The sequence below is a fragment of the Seriola dumerili genome, unplaced genomic scaffold (genome assembly GCF_002260705.1).
Source record: "Seriola dumerili isolate Sdu_G_001 unplaced genomic scaffold, Sdu_1.0 BDQW01000149.1, whole genome shotgun sequence".
Taxonomy (NCBI): domain Eukaryota; kingdom Metazoa; phylum Chordata; class Actinopteri; order Carangiformes; family Carangidae; genus Seriola; species Seriola dumerili.
In genome coordinates, this window is record NW_019174404.1 from 13066970 (window position 1) to 13082653 (window position 15684).

At 40.8% G+C, this 15684-nt stretch overlaps 1 long non-coding RNA gene across 1 annotated transcript; it reads left to right on the plus strand.

The window, feature by feature from the left end:
• The first annotated feature begins 1689 nt into the window (after nt 1-1689).
• On the plus strand, nt 1690-15326 carry LOC111226038. Its single transcript, XR_002665287.1, has 3 exons — nt 1690-1766; nt 4291-4492; nt 13924-15326. It is a non-coding gene; the product is annotated as an uncharacterized LOC111226038 (long non-coding RNA).
• Nucleotides 15327-15684: the final 358 nt, after the last annotated feature.

Consider the following 15684-nt stretch of genomic DNA (forward strand, 5'->3'; position numbering starts at 1 on the left):
AGCTTTGAAATTAAAACTGCGTGTTTAGAGTAGAGGACGGGATAATGGCAGGGACCTGCCTGGGCTCTGAGGCTGTCTGAGGAGGCTGTCACGGTGTGTGTGTCTGTGAGTGTGTGTGTGTGTATCCGTGCGTGTGTGTGTGTGCGTGTGTGTGTGTGCGTGTGTGTGTGTGTGTGTGTGTGTGTGTGTGCATGAGTGTTTGTTTGTGCATGTGTGTGTTTATAAGTACAGTATACATGTGTGTGCAGTGGATAGGACAGATTATTGTATGCACTGTGTGTGTTTGGGGCCTCTTGTCTCTGACTGTGGTCTGCGTTGGTCTTGATGAGGACAGTGAAGGAGCTGTAATCAGCCCAGCCCTTGCACCAATGTGTGTGTCCTCAGCTGTTTAGTCTGTCTCCAGGTTTATGACACAACCATATGTTATTTTATATGAACACAGAACCTGCATTTTGTAATTTTACAAAATTAAATCTTATCTAATGTAATACATTTTATTGTCAAGAATTCAAATTATATAAATTTCTAAGGATTTGTAGCAAAGCCTTGGAATAATATTGATTTTCAAATTTATAAACATTTACATAGCTATTTTAAATGTAAAATTGAACAAGAATATAATTACATGTGTAGACTTTTCATCTGTATAACATGGTGTGAGACAAAACTACAAGTTCTCATTTTAAGCTAAACAATCTGTTAAAAGGTAGTTATCTATTATGGCTCCATGCTACTGAAGTTACACAGCTCTGTAAGGCTTAAATAAATCAGGACTTTAAAAAAAAAAAAAAGTGTACAAGAGGCTTGTCGTTGTCGTGTCTGTTATATATTTCAGTTTGAACAGTTGTGTTCACGTGTCGTCACTAGGGGGCAGTGTTTATCTGCATTGCATCGCGAGAGTAAACAGACGGGGCTAATTGATGTCAGGTGCTTCCTCTGGTCGTGTGGTTGAAACAGAGTTGCAAAGCAGAATATTACAACAAGCATTCAATATAATTAGAGCAACCGTGTCAGAGGTAAGATGGAGACACTGCTTTTAAAGACAATAAGTGTTTTTTTTCTAACTTATTTAAGTGTATTTGGACAGGATGACCTGAGCTGTGCCGACTTCATGGACAATATTTAAAGACAGTTACTCCACGAGCTTGTAGACGGCCCCTGTTTTATGCTAAACTGTTAGAAATATTAGCATTAGCATTGTATTTATTTTTAATTTTTAATTGTTTTTTTTTCAAACGTTGGGTTTCATTTATTGGAAAGAATAAATGTGGTGACCTGTGAGATTGAAGAAAGTCAATGTCAGTCTTGTAAAACAAAACAAATCAAGCTTTTGGTCAACAGTTGATGGTGCAATTTTATTCTTTAATTTTCTACCCTAAACACTTCATCATTCTCATTCACTCTTAAGTAACATATTTGTTCTAAAATGTGGGCTCTCAACCAAAAATTGCTATAATATTCTTACATATTCCCCTTGATAAACTTATGGATAGTTATAGCCTCTGGTTCTCAGTAGTGAGTTTATACTGATGTTAATTTAGGTTTGCGTTGTAGTTTTAGATTTAGGATTTTTAGCCAGTAGCCTATTTGAAATAATTATAGTGATAACTGTACAATACCCTTCTAAAACATATTATAGTATTAATTTATAAAGTATGTGTAATCATTTTATGTTTTTCCCTCATTACAGAAAACATACTGCTAGACTGAATGTGCGCAGGGATCCTTGGGTCAATGCTGCGTGGGATTTGACTGCAGAGATTACTGTAAGTGTAATAATGCATTCTTTATCTTTTCAATGGTAATATAAAATATCCTCTGATTCTAGAAATATAATGATAATGATTTTTGAAAAAATCCCTGTATGTAAATTATGCCGCTGTAATCATTTATCATCATCAAATCATTATTTCAGATTATCAGTCGCAGTATAGAAGATATTTGCAGTTTTCATTTATCTCATAATTAATATATTTACATTTCTTCTTCTTGTTGTCTATGCTGTAATAATAAAACTAATGAAGCATTGAGATACTTAAGTCAAAGCACCCGGCATTTGGTGCAGAAATGTCTCAAAAACGAATAACTTTCAGTTTTTTAAGTGTCAGTATTTCAGTTTCCTGCCTGTGTTTACAAATTACCCACCAAACAAACCAACACTCACAGTATTTCTTTCAATCCTCCTAAGGCCTTGTCTAATTGTAAATGCGCCTTACATCTAAAGAGGGCCTCACTATAAAAATCTGAAGTGGGTTTAGGCACAAATGGGATTAATTCCCAAAGAATGTCCTTTGCTCTTCCTCCCATAATTTCATTTGCAGGGTCCACAGGATGAATAGCCAAGCAGGCAGTGATGTGGAACTGGAGGACAGGCCTTGCGGGGCCTGTGCTGCTACACCACAGCCTTCAGGTTATGTTACCTTGATAATGTCACAGCTGCAGGAACCACACCGCCCACCGTACAGGACACAGGAAATCCAATTATCCGCCTTCTAATGTGTGGGAATTTTACGCTCTCATTTCTTAGACTTTGGCTCCAGCTCTGCCCGAGGGCAAACCTACCTGAGAAAGATTCCTGGGATTGTTATTTATTTATTTACCAGGGAAAATGTCCACTGGCTTTTTGTCTGAAATCAATATTATGAGAAAGTTGTAGTGGAATCTGAAAGAAAATAGTTTTTCTCAACAAAACCAATTGCTTAAGATTTAAAAGATTTAAAGAAAAGATTTATTAAATCAGTTTAATTGACTTGACTTGTGCTGTTTCATAGATACAGTAACTTGGCTCCACATACAACACACAGTTACACACAGAAAGGAGAAGAGGAGCAACCCTGATTCGTCCTGGAGTCAGCCAGGTCTTTGTGACGGCTGTATATGGGAGCAGGTCCCCCACCTGCCTGGACCTCCGACTGTTTTTTGATTTAATTAAAAGGAAGAGGGTGCATCAATTTCAGCCGCGTGGCGGGGAGATGACAGTACACAAATTGAAAGTAAGCATCTCTGTGGAGCAGGGAGGGGGCCGGTCCATCATTAACATGGAAGACAATTCTGTGTGCAATGTAACCAGATTAGAAACATTATTATCATTCCACCGCTAGACATAAAGCCCTGCCACAGAAAGAAAAAAAAAATCTCATGAACGCTCTTTACTCAGGACACGGGTGAGACAGGTTTGAAAAAACAGAAACTGTAGCATGGTCGTCATGATATTGAGCTGAATCACATACCTGCATAAGAAAGTGTTTTTATACTGTCTCAGAAAATATGTAGTCCATCCCTAAGGGAGGTTTCATATTTTCCGATACTTTACCCCACACAGCAGTGATTATGTATCTCAGAAGTGATTATGTATCCACCCCCCCTTATCCCCTCTCTGCTGAATCTCCAGCACAGATCCAGTGTTTCGGCGATAGGGTTTACTTTCGGGCCGATCCAAAGGAATGTGAATGGGCTCTGAGCTGCAGGAGGAGCCCTATTAATGAACAGTAAAGACAGATGAGTCTCTCTCATGCCAAGCAGGTTGCCTCAATTGGATTAGTGAAGCTGAGATTGGGATGGATAGCTGTCTATGTGCCAAGTGGCCATTAGCTCGGCCAATATGCCAATATGACTGTACACAAAACAGGCTCAGGATTCCCCTCAGTGATCTCAACACTCAAAGTAGAGTCAGCGGCTGTGGATTTCTGAAGCATTAAAACCGTACGAACATATTAATGAGCAATAAACATCTATCAGCTGTGATAATACGAGGGTTAAACAGTTGATTTAATAGCTGACGTCACCTGAGCTAGTTTCCCGTATCGCCTTTATTCTTCAGGAAATACAAATATCAGTGTGTGGTACAAGTGATCTGTCAATGGCTGTCACGCTGTACTTTATGAATGGAAAGCTGCCCATTCCTGGCATGTATCTGTGTTTCCGAGGCTGATGTCATGTTCTCCGCAAGCCGATGACGGGCACTGTAGATGTCAGTGGACACCAGAGGCCCTTCTCCAACCAACTATACAAATGGGCATGAGTGTGAAGAGCTGGGGAAATGTTATCAATCACCCTGCGTCCCAGCGGAGGAGCTGCTGGCTTTTGTGTAGAGAGTCCCACTCATACTGATCCATATAAAAGGCTGTGTGATGTATTAGAGCAGATGAGCAGGGGCCGGCTCTGACACATGACTGACAGCTCATTTGACAGCCCCAGGAAAGTGTGCAGGGAAGTTTCAATCTAATCTAATGCTGCTGAAGGAATGAAATTGTGGTGTGAGATTATGTTTTCATGTTATATCCCCTCTAGGACAACACAGGCTGAATGGGATGAATATGATGTGGATGACCCCCCGGTCTAGAAGGTACGGGTGCCTATGGAGCCAGACGCCACAGTCGACTCTCAGTTCAGACCTCCTGACCCGTGACTCCCGCCTAAATCCACTTCTGTCCAGTGAATCAGATTTCTGAAGAAAAAACAAGAAACCGAAACCAGGCTCAAAGCTACATCTGTGAGTAAACAAAAACAATTTTGTGTCATGCATTATCAACCAGCTGTCTCGCGGGGCTTTCCATACAGGTAATCTCTGTCATTCAATCGCTCCACCGCAGGACCTGGGTCCTCCTGAAAGAGGATAGCACCAAAACAGACATTAATATTAAGTGCAAGGGAGATCATCTTCTCTTTGGGCTGCTCTCCCCTCCCCTTTTTTCATAAGAGCAGAATATTTGGGTAGGCCACCTGCATCTTGAAATCAATATTCCCAATCCTGCAGTATAGGTTTACACTGATATTATTGTAAGCATTATCATATAATAAATGTCATATTTATGGACATAAAAAGCTGACTTGTAAAAATATTTCCACATACCACACGCAGAGGTCACAAAGGTCATTGAATACTTCTTAATTACAGCAGAAATGTAAAATTATTTTACCAGAAAACTATTAAACGCCAGGAGACTCAAACCTCCCAATGCATGCCACCACTATGATTAATCATAGAGGGCTAATTAGCCATTTTACAGCTATTTAAAAAGACACTCAACCCTTTTCATTATGCCCCATCTATTTTCCCACCATTATGGCCTCTTCTCTTTTATTTTTCAACTTTTGAAAGTTATTAGAAACTTCTGCTGCACTGAGGAATAAAGCTTTCCATGTTCGTCACACCAGGCTTTCTTTTGCTCCGACCACGTTTTATTCGTAGAATGAGGTCAACAGTTGGCCCGCGAGCGTTGAGTGTCAGCTGCTGTTTTTCCATTGAAACAGACTATACTCGGGTGTTTAGCCCTCTGACAGGCCTGACGTTGGCCTCCCAGCAGCCCAGTGACCACAGAACCTGATCCCACACAATCAAGCAGCCGTGTGTGCCCAGTCTAAACTCACCTTTCCCAAATATGTCGCACATACGAACGCACGAACGCACACACACACACTCTGCTTTTCACACTTTAGCTTCTCCGTGCGATGGCGTCCATATTTCCCTGCTAATTCCACGGAAGCCCCGGGAATGTTCGTATTGTCTAAGTGATCATTAAAATTTATGGCAAGCTGACTTCATCCAGCTTGCTAGGCCACGCTGGCATAAGTCATAATTATGTGATGACACTGTAAGACAGTGCGTCCACGCTGTCCCTCTCGTCCGGGCCAGTTAAATGATATAATTAGCCCAGTAAGAGGTGAACGCTCCAGATTGGATAAGTTATTAAATGTTTGGATGAACCTGAGCTCCATTTCCCTAACTATCGCCATCTTCCCCCCTGCTCCTGCTCCCTCCCTCCTTCCTCCATTAGCCCATTAGCAGTTATGTGATACTATATGCTGATGGGGCAGTGGACAGAGAAAGTGCATAAATTAAGCCTGACCACTGGTTGTGTTATGGACTGCTCTTATAAGGTGCCGCTGAAGGACACTGCAAGACTCGAGAGAACGGCACCTCAGTGAGGGACATGTGATTACCACAGACCTGATGGTACAGTAATATGAGCTCAGCTGAGTTTGTAAACTTGAAAAATGTCACTCTGACCTTTGTTATCATCCGAGAGTTATGCTGATTACATTCATTGAGAACTCATATATGTACGGTAACTCACTCTTTTCACCACGTGAAACGATGGAGACTGTACTGTACGACAAACACAGGTCATACGGGCAAACATGTCAAATTTAACCCATCAGATTGCTCAATTTGTTCCCGGTTAAGCTGTAATGGAAGGCAGTGCACTGAGGTTGACAGCGCCCCTACCACTGGGCCCTTGAGCCTCAGTGTGTGCGTCCTTCTGTGCGAGTGTGTGTGCTGTGTGTGTGTGTGTATGTGTGTGTGTCGCGCTCCACCAGAGGGTCTCACCAAGCGTGACTGCGTGTTATTCACACTGACGAGTTCCACTGTTCACTGTCACCTCTCATTGCGAGGGGAAACAAGCCTGTGGAGAGAGCTGTGGCCGGGGGGGCGGGGGGGCGGAGGACAGAGGAGAGGCTGCGGGGAGCCCCCTTATAACCTCAGCCCAGGAACTAGTTTCTCTTCTTGGTTGTTGCTAAATATCAGTCCAGTCATGACCAAACATTTGGAGAGCAGGTAGAGTCGGATATTCAGATGCAGCATGCTGAAAAGTCTGGTTAGGTTTTCTGACACATTCTTCCAGACGTTAGAGGAGGCCTAGCTATGTGTGTGGCCATGTTTGGGGAGGGGTGGGTGTTATGGTGTTTGATTTGTTGTGAAGACTCGAGCAGCAGGACTCAGCAGAGTCCAGGTTGGCCCAGCAGGCCCGCCGAGAGTGACACTTCCTCTCTCTGTCTCATCCTGCAGCGAGCCTTGACAGCAGGGATCTGGTGCTGAGCCGCGTCCCCGTTCATCATCACCAGAACCAACCACCCACAGCGGGCAAGGAGGGGAGAGGGGGGCTCAGTTATGTGTGTGTGTGTGTGTGTGTGTGTGTGTGTGTCGCCCCCCCCCCCCCCCCTCCAGCTCTGTCTTTGGCCCTTCTCCAGAGAGACCAAAAAGCCAGGTCTCTCTTGGCTCCCTGATTGTTTTTGTTCCTGTGAGCAGACAAATAGAGTTTGGCCTCTTACAAAAGAAAATGCCGGAGCTCATCTGATCTTACTGCCCTAAGGAGTGGCCTGGCCTGAAGGGCTAGTGATTGGAAAATTACAGTGCTGCTCCAGCCATATTGTCAGGGAGTCTCGGCCAGACTCTTTTCTGTTTGTGTGAAAGGCCATCAGCTGAATGGCCAATCGTGCACTTTTAGAACGCATCCATCAATACTGTGGAGTGATTGGCTGTTGTCAGAGCTAGTTTAGATCTGGGTCATTTGTGAGGTAATCCTAATCTGGGTATCTTCTGTGCCTCTAATGGCAGTATGTGTGAATACAGAGCAAATGATGCTGCTAGATGACATGTTTGCGTTTAAATTTGAAATGATGCCAGTTACAACTCTGCGTTTTAAGTTTTGATTTAGAAAAAATCAAAACATACATTAGTCTAACACATGCTCACTGAGCTGGTCAACAGATTCAGTGCAGTTGCACAGAGATTTGGTCTTTGAGAGAAAATACCTGTTGCGGCTGCAGAGTGATGTTGAAGCCGCCCATCCCTGCCACACAAGTGGCTCTCTGATAAGTGATTACAACTAGGGGGGGAAAGGAGGAGTAAAACAAGGGCCTTGTCAGCACAGACCCTCCAGATTTGAGGTCAATTTCGCCCCCTGATTGCACGTATTTTTGTGTGTGTGTGTGTGTGACTGTGTGTGACTGTGTGTGACTGTGATCCCTCTGGAGACAGAGCGAGAGAGTTTACTGTTGCCTCATTGAAGCCATCATCATCACATAAGGAGCCGAGGCTGAAGCCTGAGCTGCCTCCCTGCCTGTCAGTTTCATCCTTTTGTTTTTACCTCCACCTCCCTTTTTTTATCCCTCTGTGCCCCCCTCCCCTCATCCCCTATCTCTGCGCCTCTTCCACTCCTTGGCCCTGGCCCTCTGCCTGCTCTTTCGCTCACCCCCCATGTTCGCAAATCACTTCTTCCCGTGTCAGCAGGTAAATTGTTTTGTCCTCCCATTCCCTGCTTTCATTACCTTGTGTAAATTAAGCGATATGTCGTCCACCGGTGCGCGCCAGAGCCCTCACCGCGCCAACGCCAAAATCATGAGATTTGGCATAATAAATGAAGACAAACTGGCAGTAGCAGTGCTCCTCTCCGCGCGGGCTCGCCTTCATTATTCGCTTAACTTGCCGGAGAAAATGACTTAACCCTGACCTGTGTATTACGTCCCATATTCACTCCAGATAAAAGCCTTTTTACAGCGCACAACAATTTATATTCCAGCAAAGAGGCTGCTTTTCTCTGTCAGTTTTCCAATCTCAGCTCCTGAACACACGTCATTAAACTTGTCTTGCCTTCCTGTATTTGTCCATCAGTCCTTCTTTTTACATAAAATCTGGCAGCATTATTCTGGGATTTGATGGCACCCACTCATTTTTTCCCCTTGGAATGTTTGATTGGAAGAAATATAGCCGGGCCGGGGCTATCTCCTCTCCTCTGTGGAATCATGCACTTGATGAAATAGTGTTCCCCCAGCAAGAATAATAAAAACAGACTTGTACATTACAGGGGGCTCTCAATCTGCCAGCTGGGCTGAGCTGAGCGAAAAAACCCACCCTGCCTCCTGACAGATTTTTATAGTTATCCCAGCAGACAAATGGAAACGGTGACCAGGCTGGGGAAGGCCACTCTGAGGCTGACAGTGGGCTGCAGGGCTGGACAATAGCACAAGGTGTGGTGTGAACATTAAAGAGCTGACCACCAGAGACGAGGACGGTGTGACCACCAGAGACGAGGACGGTGTAACCACCAGAGACGAGGACAGTGTGACCACCAGAGACTTCTTCACTTATTGTTCACAGGGAAACGTCTTAGAAATTGTTGCTCCTGGTAAAACACAGCATGCACATGGCTATGATCAAACAAAAACGTGTCATTCAGACACTCAATATATTTTGGTTTGTGTTAGTAAACCTTCTGAGTGTCGCTGTAGTGACAGAGTAGAAAGTTAAAGTCCTGTGTCAGACTGTGGTCTAGCTTCATTGAGAATGAACTGTAGAAGATGAAAAGGGTGATTGCAACTGTCCTCAGGGTGATAGGTGTTCACTTTCCAATTTGGAAGTGTCAGCATTACTATAATATCAAGCTCAGTTGAATGTAAAAGGTCACAGACACTTTGCATGAAGTCTTTCTTTCACTGTTACTGGAGCAGAGCCTCTAGTGAGTGAGTTAGTTTTGGTTCTTCAGTTTCTGCTGCAGCTCGAGATGGATGTTGTTCTTGCTCGAGGATGTACAGCGGAGAACCAGCTCTGCAATGTTTATTTATATGGTGCTAAGGGCTGCAACTAAAGATTGTTTTCATTGTCAATGAATCTGCTGTTTGTTTCCTTGATGAATCGCTTAGTTGTGTCACCTGCAAAACCTCAGAAAATAATGAAAAACACAATCACAATTTCTTAGAGTCCAAAAGGACGTCTTCAAAATCTTCATCTAACAGTTATATTAAAACAGAGAGAACCAGCAAATCATCACAGTTAAGAAGGGAACTTGTGAAATTTCTGGGAAAAAAATCTAAATAATTAGATGGATTTATTGTCAATTGTCATTTACCATAGTTCTTTACATACTTGAACTAAACACTGAACAAAAAATACAGAGAAAACATGAAAACACAACTAGTAAAAAAAAAAAAGTGTTATATTACAAGCTTTCTATATAATTAATTTCAAGTCACTTGATGACAAGTGTCCTCTTTAGCCTAAATCTTTGAATGAGGAAAATGTTCCTGCCTGAGGGTGTCAGGCTATAGAATGGTAATTTTAAAGTAATTTAGCCGTCATTATATGAATTTATTCATTTTGGTAGAATTAAATTTCAGACTGTCTTTAGCGCTGTTGGTCTGAAAGGGAGAATTGAAATAGAAAAACAAACTGGATGACTTCTCTTGTGTATCCTGTAGAGTTTAATTAAGTCTAATACTCATACACGAAATGTGAAACTTCATGAGACCATGCGTATGAGCAGCATTTTTATTAATGAAATAAAGAGATAGAAATCCTTAGGTCTAAATGGAAGTTGAAAAGTTCCACTGTGGATTGTTGCTTCAGATTTTGCCTTCTGGGAGGATAATCAGCCATAAATGATGCTTGTTTCCACCTAACAGGCCCTGATTAATCAGCCAAACTGAGCAGGCTAATCATACCTCTAGTGCTTTCCATGCAGGGCCTGGAGAGCTACGTGTAGTCTGCATCTTCCTCCTCCTCCTCCTCCTCCTCCTCTGTTCAGGAGTAGTGAAGAGCAATACCGTTCTGAGGGATGAATACAAAGTGCACTCTGTCGTGGTGGAGTTTAAGGATGCTGTCTGTACACCTTGAATACTGCTCATGTATCTTGGTTAAATTTTAAAATGTTCCTGCATCTCAGTGTCATTTAATTGGTCTTGTTCATATTTCATTAACATTAACAGACTTTGAAACAGAGAAGAAAATTACACAAAAGCGTTTATTTTCAACTGGTGATATATATGCAACCCATTTCTCCTGGTGTGTGCTTCTTTTTCCAAAAATGATTAACAGATAGATTTTTTGCAGTGTGAAATTTTGCTTTTATTTTGAAGTTTGACAGTAGAAACAGACCAAAAAAGTAAAGAGAACAAAAGATCAAACTGTGTTTGAACACCTGACATTGCGCTTACATGGTATTCATCACAGACCACTGGGCCACAGAAACACCCATAAAGGTTGTTTTTATTCAAATATAATTTTTAAACTCTTCTTAGTTATGGGAAGAATCAGATGAGTCATGACAGAATGTGGAGACATATGATGTGACTTAGTCCTCATCTTATCATGAGATCAATTTTGCGAATGTATGTGTGGGTCTTCCCTGATATGTACAATCTATCGTTTGGTCATAGGTTTATGTTAAGTTGTGTTTCACACTATTAACCAGTAAAGGTCCACAAAGAAAGTGTAGCAGCTTTTCCCTGTAACTCCTACATTTGTTAGTAACTCCATATATTACACTGCATGAGTTGGGAGGGAGGATAAAAACGACATGTTAGTTTTCTGTCTCTCGTTTTGTGTTGTTAAAATGGTTGTTGTGTAGTAGACTCTGCTGCTACTGCTCTTCCTGTTTCATCCACAAAAATGAGAATAAACACTGACCTGATTCATAATGCAGTAGGTCAGCAGACATTTTGATATGCCTTTAGGAAGGAATTATTTACACTAGGTTTATTTTATTTCAGAGAAACTGCACAACCTTTTCTAGTCAGAAAATCTAATGTAGCACACATCAAAGAGGAGATAAAGGATCATCCAACAGGCTCCGTGTCAACCCAGCACCTGCTAAATTGACACATCAAATGCACCTTGCAGATCAACATGGCTACCCATGACAGCGATGCATCTGAAACAATGTACAGGAGGGTCTCCACGTATGCAGAGCAGCAAACAAACCCCACTTACTCTTTGATTTGCTCAACAACAAAACAATGCTCCTGAGGTTTATTGGCCAGATAATTTTGTTAATGGCTTTTGCCACCTGGGGACAGAAAACTGGGGCATTTGAATCCTATGAGAGACCTCAGGGTCGGCTTTTTGACAGTCAGCAGGTATCGCTGTGGTTTTAATGGTTATGGTTAAACTGGGACACACTTGTATTAGTGAGTGATTGGCAAGTTTTCTAAAAAAAAAATTCAAACAAAACACATCATAATCCAAATATAAACCATCTTTCAAATGAGCATTTACTCGAGTTTTACTAGGTGCAACATTAAAAAGATTTAATAATAATTACAATAATAATTCAATAATATATAACATTTGACCTAGCTGGAATGGACTATTCTCCTGATTACATACTTGTACTTTTTTTTTTACTTTAATATATTTTGCTGCTTTCAAGTAAAATTTTGAAAAGAAAACTTTTTCTTGTGCTAGACTATGTTGAAATTGTGGCACTTTTATTTAAGTGAAAAAGTCTATGGTCATCTTCCATTGCTGTCAGTATTATTTGAAATGGGCTGTAATCACTGTAGTCAGTCGTCTTTACATAAGAAAGGTGTCATACATAAAAAAAAAGCAAAGTTTTCATTGAAAACACATTTAACAACATCATGTTGTGAATTTCTTCCACTAATACACTGATTTAAATATTGACTTTCACATATGTACCAGATGTGCTCACAAAAAACCAAAGTAATCAATTGAAATGCAAAGAGCCCCGGTGTACGGTTGTTTGAGATGGACAGGTTTGCTCAGTGCAGGGACTCCTCTGCTCTGAAAGGACGGGGGAAAAGAATGATACAAACAGAGAAAAAAAACTTGAGAATCCAACTCATTTTTTACTGTATGAAAGTTTCACAAGGTCGTTTGGAGAGTCATGTTAACACAATATGTGAATACAGATTTGTTTCCTTGTTCTACAAGTCACGGAGCACCGAGTCTTTAAGCGATCATTATTACCATACAAATAGACAGATCTATTTAACAACCCCCTTTTTATCGCATAACACTTATTCTTTAGTGTTGCTCCCTGAAAGGCACTGAAATGCGTCTCCCCCCTCATTTTTTTTTCTTTTTTTGCAGGGAAATCGTCTCAGGGTTGATAAAAGCTCAGAGCAATAGAAGAAGCAAGGCTGACATCTTCTTAAGAGATGATAGGAGAGCCAAATCAAATAGGATGGAGCAGTCACTCTTTTCACAGATAGGTAGCTCATTTCTTGTGGCTGAGAGTTTGCATCCCTAGTGGCGCTCTGCCTGGGAAAGATAGCTCACTTGGACTCCATTCATTATTTCATCCCCTGCCTCCTCTTTTCACATCTTAGCTACTTCTTTTTTTTTTTCTTTTTTTTCGCTTTAATGAGTTGCCTATTTTTCTCAAGTGTTGATGGGAATCTTGGAATTTAGATTTGGAGACAAAATGTTTAATCACAAGTGTTTTTCATTTGTGGAGAAGAGGCAAAAATCAATTATTTCTATTAGACAATGCTGATTGGAAATGAATGGAAGTGGTAGCATTTTGAAACAAAGGCTCCATGGAGGCAAAGATAAGTGTCAGTCTTTCCCCCTGAGGTATGATATGTGGTTCAGCTTAATAAGCAGTTTGCAAACATTTGCTGTTAAATCCATGCCAAGGGTTTACCATGCTGATAGAAAGACAAGCAAATAATTAATGATAACAGTACTCATATGTCAGTAATTGGAAAATAGAAGTAAATATTGTACCAGTTGCAGTTAAGCTGCAAATCTTGCAAACTCTGAAGATGTTTCTTTTTTCTTTTCTTTTTTTTTTTTGCATGATGCAGGTCTGTGCTGGTATATGGAGGTCACAGTAGTAAACATTATCATTCAAACTTGAACAACCCTTGCTTTTAGGTCTATATCATCAGATGTAGAGGGTTTTCTCTGCAATATAATTTCCTCTTAAGTTGCAGGAACTTTTCCCATACACTGTTTACTGCCAGACTTAATCAATCAAGCACAAGCTCCATACGTATTCAGCCTGGAACTTCCTGAAGAGCACTTTGCTATCATATCCCTCACATTCTTTGCAAATCCCTTAGAAAATTATTTATAAAAATTAACTTCTCTTGCAGAGGGCTCATTGAAAAGAAGAATTACATGAAAGATAAAACACTTTATCACCAGTGAAAGACTAGACAATGTACGTCGAGAAATTGGGAAGATGGCAGAAACAATGAATATTAAGTGCCTAAGAATCTAAAGCTGCTGACTAAATTGAAACTGTATATCCTGAGGGGGCAAGGTTTCCAAATTGCTAATTACTGCCTCTGAAAGGGGGCTGTTTCTGATATGTTTGCTTGTGAAAGGCTGCCACTTAATGAAGCAGTGGCTCAAGTTTTTTTTTTTTTTTTTTATTCCCACTCTCCGGCTTTCAGGGCTCTCTCCGGACTTCCCTCCCAGGCCAGAACAATGGCGGGCCCATGAGCCCAGCTTCCCCACAGGCCCCAGCGAGAGGAGGCCGGGGGCTGGGTACTGAGGGAGCCGCTCAGCATGCTGAAATATGGAGGCGACAGATAAGGTGGCAGCAGCACAGAGAGGCCCTCTCCCATGGGCCCAAGGGGAAATTTGCAGTTATTAAGAGGAAGATGAGAGAGATTAAATGGCTTTTGTACTCATTTTCACAGACTTTTCTTTTTTATTATTTGGGCTGCCTTCATCTGAGAGATGAAAGAAGTGGTAAATGACTTTTTTGCTTCATTCAGCAACACACTGGCTTTGAGAGACAATTCATTACTGAGAATTGTCACACATCATAAAACACTTATTAGTTCACCATTGTTTTAAAAGGTGTGGAAGTAATAGAATTACTGTAATCTTATCATCTACAACTACAGTAATTACAAACTTAACATGGTTTTGGATTTTGTTTGAAGAAATGAACAAAATGTTAACATATGTGTTGATTTAAAATAATGGCTTGAAGTCTTAAGCAAATATGTACAGACTTCTTGACACTCATTTATCTTCACATGCAATCTGATAAAGTGTAAAGCCTATTCTCTGAGTTTCACTGAAACTTGTAATGGAGAGTTTATTATTTTTTGTATTATTTGTATTTTGTATTAATATATTGCACTGCATTATTTTAGTAGATGTATTGTAAGTTGCTTAATATGACATTATAATGCAATTTGTTTTAAAGACTTATGTAGGTATGGTTGTGAGGTGGAGGTGGAGGGTACATTGATGCACTGGAGGCATGGTTCACTGGTGAGGATATTTTGGGCTGATGTATTTGAAAACCTCTACTGTGTTCTCAACATACTTATCAAACCATGTGCAATAGTTTGTTTACTTGGCTCATTTTAAAATGGTAGCCTGCACCTATTTATCAGTCTGGCTTCTCTATCAGCTAAGTGGATGCTAATGAACTGGAAACAAATTGTTTTAAAATTTAAAATTGGTTGAAGGACTTTTTGGATGTGACAGGTAAAAGGGCTTTATCATTCTTCCAAGACTGAGGACTAAGGACTTCATATGGTCTTACTTAGAAAATAGTAATATATTCTTCTGCCCCTTACTCCCCTTTGTTGGTGTGACTTCATGTTTGAAATGTAGGGCGATGCTATGACTCTTGTCTCCATTTTTGTTTTTATGGCTTCTTAAGCGATTAAAAACAACCATTAAGTTGACATAACACCTCTATAACACAAGCAAGCAAGGCTTTATTTATATAGCACTTTTCATTCCAGGTTGAAGCACAAAGTGTTTGCTACATGGAAGTTGCAACCACAAAAACTATGTAGATAGTGTACAGATAAAACATCAGACATAAATAAACGCAAATTAAAACAAACACATAAATGATGCATGTGAATTAAGAACCATTAATAAAATAAAATGATCAAGATCAGTTTTCAGTTTTTTTTTCTAAAAGACGATTTAGCATTAGAGCATTATAATTGTGTAGCATCCAGTGGCTTGGAGCACAAAAGCTAAAGGCAGTTTGATCAGTTTTGTGGAGACCTGGGGAAGAAACCTGCCCCAGTTGGCCCGAGGGGTCTAGCTGGTCCATAGTTCGCATTAAGCATGTCAGATAGATATTGAGGTGCCAGACTAGGTATGGCCTTAATAACAAGCATTAAAATTACAAAATCAATTCTAATATTTCCTGGAAATCAGTGTAACGACCTCAG